The sequence below is a fragment of the Pongo abelii genome, chromosome 5 (assembly GCF_028885655.2).
Source record: "Pongo abelii isolate AG06213 chromosome 5, NHGRI_mPonAbe1-v2.0_pri, whole genome shotgun sequence".
Taxonomy (NCBI): Eukaryota; Metazoa; Chordata; class Mammalia; order Primates; family Hominidae; genus Pongo; species Pongo abelii.
Window position 1 is genome coordinate 81,076,819 of NC_071990.2, and position 5,993 is coordinate 81,082,811.

General features: G+C 35.3%; 1 pseudogene; it reads right to left on the reverse strand.

Moving 5' to 3' along the window:
• Window positions 1-4,241: 4,241 nt before the first annotated feature.
• LOC112133852 (large ribosomal subunit protein uL22-like) lies at window positions 4,242-4,797 on the reverse strand (annotated as a pseudogene).
• Between the last annotated feature and the right edge of the window lie 1,196 nt (window positions 4,798-5,993).

Sequence of the window (5,993 nt, forward strand, 5' to 3'; positions counted from 1 at the left end):
AACCTGTGGCTTTCAGGAGTGGTACAGTTAGCTTTTATGACCAAGGAATGGAAAGCCAACTTAGAACCCAGTATCAGCCTTTCCATTCAAACCTGCATTCTGGTAGACATTAAAATTCTAGTTATTTGTGAAATTTAAAAATAATATTTTAAATGAGACTTGCTTCTAGGCTGTTCTAAGATATATTTTATTTATGATACGTTATAATCTCTAATTTTGAGTTACTCTCTTTCTTACTATTGTTTTAAACATCATTTACAGTTCTGTGACATTTCTTATGCAATATCAAAGCCAATAAAGTAGCATATTAGTCAATGAAGACATTGAATTTTTGATGCACACAGCACTGTGGGTCATAAAATAGAAGTAAATGAATAATTCCTACCTTCAGAAAATGAATCTTTTTGAGGCAATAATAATATAGGCCTATGAATAATTAGAGGACAATATAACATAGTACATAGTCCAGTTAAAAAAAGAGGTTAGAAGAGGAAAAAGACCAGATCTCTATGTGGAGGAGAAAATGATGCTTAAACTGCCTTTCTCTTTGGAAAATTAATGAGGACAAGAGAGGGCATCCATCTATTCAGAAGACTTGTGAAAATAAACTATCTAAGGGCCTTTAGACATTGGTAGATGCTGCATGCCATTTTTTGCTTATTTTATTTTATGTTTGTTTCAATAGGGTTTTGGGGAACAGGTGGTCTTTTGTTACATGAATAAGTTCTCTAGTGGTGATTTATGAGATTTTGGTGCACCCATCACCAGAGCACCATACACTGTACCCAATGTGTACTCTTTTATCCCTCACCTCTGCCATCCTTTCCCCTGAGTCCTCAAAGTCCATTATATCATTCTTATTCCTTTGCATCCTCATAGCTTAGCTCCCATTTATGAGTGAAAACATACAATGTTTGGCTTTCCATTCCTGAGTTACTTCACTTAGAATAATGGTCTCCAATTCATTCCGGGTTGCTGTGAAGTCATTATTTCATTCCTTTTTATGGCTGAGTAGTATTCCATGATGTGTGTATATAGTGTGTGTGTGTGTGTGTTTGTGTGTGTGTATATATAGAGATCACATTTTCTTTATCCACTCATTGATTGATGGGGATTTGGGCTGGTTTCATATTTTTGCAATTGCAAATTGTGCTGCTATAAACATGTATGCTCAAATATCTTTTTCATATAATGACTTCTTTTCCTCTGGGTAGATACCCAGGAGTGGGATTGTGGATCAAATGGTAGATCTACTTTTAGTTCTTTAAGGAATCCCCATGCTATTTTCCATAGTGGTTGTACTAGTTTACATTCCCACCAACAATGTAAAAGTGTTCCCTTTTCAACACATCCATGCCAACTTCTATTATTTTTTGATTTTTTGATTATGGCCATTCTTGCAGGAGTAAGGTGGTATCACATTGTCATTTTGATATGCATTTACCTGATCGTTAGTGAGGTTGAGCATTTTTTCATATGTTTGTTGGTCATGTGTATATCTTTCTTGAGAACTGTCTATTCATGTCCTTAGCCCACTTTTTGATGGAATTGTTTGTTTTTTTCTTGCTGATTTGTTTGAGTTCCTTGTAGAGTCAGGATATTAATCTTTTGTCAGACATATAGATTGTGAAGATTTTCTCCCACTCTGTGGGTGGTCCGTTTACTCTGTTGATTGTTCCTTTTGCTGTGCAGAAGCATTTTAGTTTAATCAAGTCCCATCTATTTATCTTTGTTTTTGTTACATGTGCTTTTGGGTTCTTGATCATGAAGTCTTCGTCTCAAATCTAGAAGGGTTTTTCCAATGTTATCTTCTAGAATTTTTATGGTTTCAGGTCTTAGATTTAAATATTTAATCCATCTTAAGTTGATTTTTGTATAAGATGAGAGATAAGCATCCAGTTTCATTCTTCTACATGTGGCTTGTCAATTATCCCAGCACCAATTGTTAAATAGGGTATCCTTTCCCCCTTTACGTTTTTGTTTGCTTTGTTGAAGATAAGTTAACTGTAAGTATTTGGGTGGATTTCTAATTCTTTATTCTGTTCCATTGGTCTATATACCTATTTTTATACCAGTACCATGCTGTTTTGGTGACTATGACCTTATAGTATAGTTTGAAGTCAGGTAATGTGATGCCTCCAGATTTGTTCTTTTTGCTTAGTCTTGCTTTGGCTATGTGGGCTCTTTTTTTGGTTCCATATGAATTTTGGATTGTTTTTCCTAGATGTGTGAAGACTGATGATGGTATTTTGATGGGAATTGCATTAAATTTGTAGATTTCTTTTGGCAGTATGGTCATTTTCACCATAATGATTCTACCCACCCGTAAGTATGGGATGTGTTTCCATTTGTTTGTGTTGTCTATGATTTTTTTAAGCACGGTTTTGTATTTTTTTTTTTTGTAGAGGTCCTTGTTTAGGTATATTCCTAAGTATTTTTTAGCTATTGTGAAAGGTGTTGAGTTCTTGATTTGATTCTCAGCTTGGTCACTGTTGGTGTATAGCACAGCTATTGATTTGTGTACATTAATTTTGTATCCTGAAACTGCTGAATGTATTTGCCAGTTCTAGGAGCTTTTTGGATGAGTCTTTATATGATCACATCAGCAGCAAACAGCAACAGTTTGACCTTGTCTTTACCAATTTGGATGCCCTTTATTTCTTGTTCTTATGTGATTGCTCTGGCTAGGACTTTCAGTACTATGTTGAATAGAAATGGTGAAAGTGGGCATCCTTATCTTGTTCCAGTTCTCAGGGGGAATGCTTTCAACTTTTCTCTTTTCTGTATAATGTTGGCTGTGGGTTTGTCATAGATGGCTTTTATTACCTCAATGTGTGTCCCTTCTATGCTGATTTTGCTGAGGGTTTTAATCATAAAGGGATGCTGGATTTTGTCAAATGCTTTTTCTACCTCTATTGAGATGATCATGTGATTTTTGTTTTTGATTCTGTTTATGTTTATGTGGTGTATCACATTTATTGACTTGAGTATGTTAAACAATCCCTGCATCTCTGGTATGAAACAAACTTGATCATAGTGGATTCTCTTTTTGATTTGATGTTGGATTCAGTTAGCTAGTATTTTGTTGAGGATTTTTGTATCTATGTTCATTAGGGATCTTTGTCTGTATTTTTCTTTTTCTGTTATGTTCTTTCCTGGTTTTGGTATTAAGGTGATACTGGCTTCATAGAATGATTTAGGGAGGATTCCTTCTTTCTCTATCTATGGAATAGTGTCAATAGGATTGGTACCAATTCTTCTTTGAATGTCTGATAAAATTCATCTGTGAATCCATCTGGTCCTGGAATTTTTTTTGTTTGGTAACTCAAATTACCATTTCAATCTTACTGCTTGTTATTTGTCTGTTAAGAGTCTCTCTTTATTTCTGGTCTAATCTAGGAGGGTTATATGTTTCCAGGAATTTATCCATCTCCTCTAGGTGTTCTAGTTTGTGCACATAAAGGTGTTCATAGTAACCTTTAATTATCTTTTGTACTTCTGTGGTTTCGGTTGACATATCTCCTGTTTCATTTCTAATTGAGCTATTTGGAACTTCTCTCTTCTTTTCTTGGTTAATCTTGCTAATGGTCTATCAGTTTTGTTTTTATCTTTTCAAAGAACCAGTTTTTGTTTTATTTGCCTTCTGTATTGTCTTTTTTGTTGTTGTTGTTTAAATTTCATTTAGTTCTTCTAGGCTGTTTGTTATTTCTTTACTTTTGCTGGGTTTGGTTTGTTCTTGTTTCTCTAGTTCCTTGAGGTATGAGCTGAGATTGTCTCTTTGTGCTCTTTCAGACTTTTTGATGTAGGCATTTAACGCTATGTCAGTGGATAAAAGTCCCCCAGTAGTATTGCATTGCTGTCTATCTCATCTCTTAGGTCTAATAATAATTGCTTTTATAAATTTGGGAGCTTCAGTATTGGGTGCATATATATTTGGGATTGTGATACTTACCTGTTGGACTAGGCCTTTTATCATTATGTAATGTGCCTCTTTGTCTTTTTTAACTGCTGTTGCTTTTAAGTATGTTTTGTCTGATACAAGAATAGCTACTCCTGCTTGCTTTTGGTGTCCATTTGCATGGAATATATTTTTCTACCCCTTTACCTTAAGTTTATGTGAATCCTTATGTGTCAGGTGAGTCTCTTGGAAACAGCAGATATTTGTTTGCTGAATTCTCAACCATTCTGCCATTCTGTGTCTTTTCTTTTTCCTTTTAATTGCATTTATTTTAATGCTGAAATTACTCCCATGCCGTAAGTTTTTGTTTCATCAGTTTCTTCCGGAATATCTTTTTCTTCTGGGCAACTTCTTCTTCTGGTTTAGGAACAATCTGTTCCTTTTCAGTAAGGCTCATCTCAATGTGGCAGAGAGAGCTCATGTATGGGTTAATCCGACTATGAGCTCTGTAGGTCTGGCAGCACATCTTAGATGCTTTATTAACTTGGATGTGCTCAATGACCAGAGAGTCTACATCTAAACCCTTAAGTTAACCATTACTCTTCTGCATTTTTAAGCATGTGCAGCAAAAATTCAGCACTCTTTTTGGGCCACCAACCTTGTGTCTAGCCCCACTGCTTGGCCTGGGCACACCTGCCAACTCCACCATTGTAACATTGGAATGGTATGCACTGTTTCTGTAAAGTGACATCTTTCAGATATTTTGTGGCTTTTCATATATGCATACCCTTGATAGCCTGGGCAGTTTCACAAGTGTTCTTAAGGTGAATACGAAGATTGGAACCTCTTGATTTGTATGATTTTGTGAGGTTCTCCCGGTCAAGTGTATAGGGAACCATTTTCACAGATTACCTCAGGCTACTTAGGGAAAGAGCTATTCTGTATCTTTTAAGTGGAGCATTTAGGCCATTTACATTCAATGTTGTTATTGAGATTTGAGGTACTATTCTATTCACCATGCTATTTGTCACCTGAATATCTAGGTTTTTTCATTGTGTTATTGTTTCATAGATCCTGTGAGATGTACGCTTTAAGGAGATTTTATCTTGTGTATTTCAAAGATTTGTTTTGAGATTTAGAACTTTTTTTTAGCAGTACTTGTAGTACTAGCTTGGTAGTGGTGAATTCTCTCAGCATTTGTTTGTCTGGAAAAGACTGTATCTTTCCTTCATTTATGAAGCTTAGTTTCACTGGATTCAAAATTCTTGGCTGATAATTGTTTTGTTTAAGGAGGCTAAAGATAGAACCCGAATCCCTTCTAGCTTGTAGGGTTTCTGCTGAGAAATCTGCTGTTAATCTGATAGGTTTCCCTTTATAGGTTACCTGATGCTTTTGCCTTACAGTTCTTAAAGTGCTTTCCTTCATCTTTACTTTAGATAACCTGATGACTATGTGTCTAGGTGATGATCTTTTTGGGATGAATTTCCCAGGTGTTCTTTGAGCTTCTTGGATTGGGATGTTTAGATCTCCAGCAAGGCCAGGGAAGTTTTCTTGATTATTCCCTTCAATATGTTTTCCAAACTTTTAGATTTCTCTTCTTCCTTGGGAACACCAATTATTCTTAGGTTTGGTTGTTTAACATAACCCAAACTTCTTGGAGGCTTTGTTCATTTTTAAAATTCTTTTTTTCTTTGTCTTTGTCAGATCGGGTTAATTTGAAAGCCTTGTCTTTGAGCTCTTAAAACCTTTCATCTACTTGTTCAATTCTATTGCTGATACTTTCCAATTCACTTTGCATTTCTCTAAATGTGTCCTTCATTTCCAGAAGTTATGATTGCCTTTTATTTATGCTATGTATTTCACTGAAGATTTTTTCATTTATATCCTGTACCTTTTTTTTAATTTCATTAAGTTGGACTTATCTTTTCTCTGGTGCCTCCTTGATTAGCTTAACAATCAACCTTCTGAATTCTCTTTCTGGCAATTCAGGGATTTATTCTTGGTTTGGATCTATTGCTGGTGAGCTAGTGTGATCTTTTGGGTGCGTTAAAGAACTTGTTTGGTCATATTGCCTGAATTATTTTTCTGGTTCCTT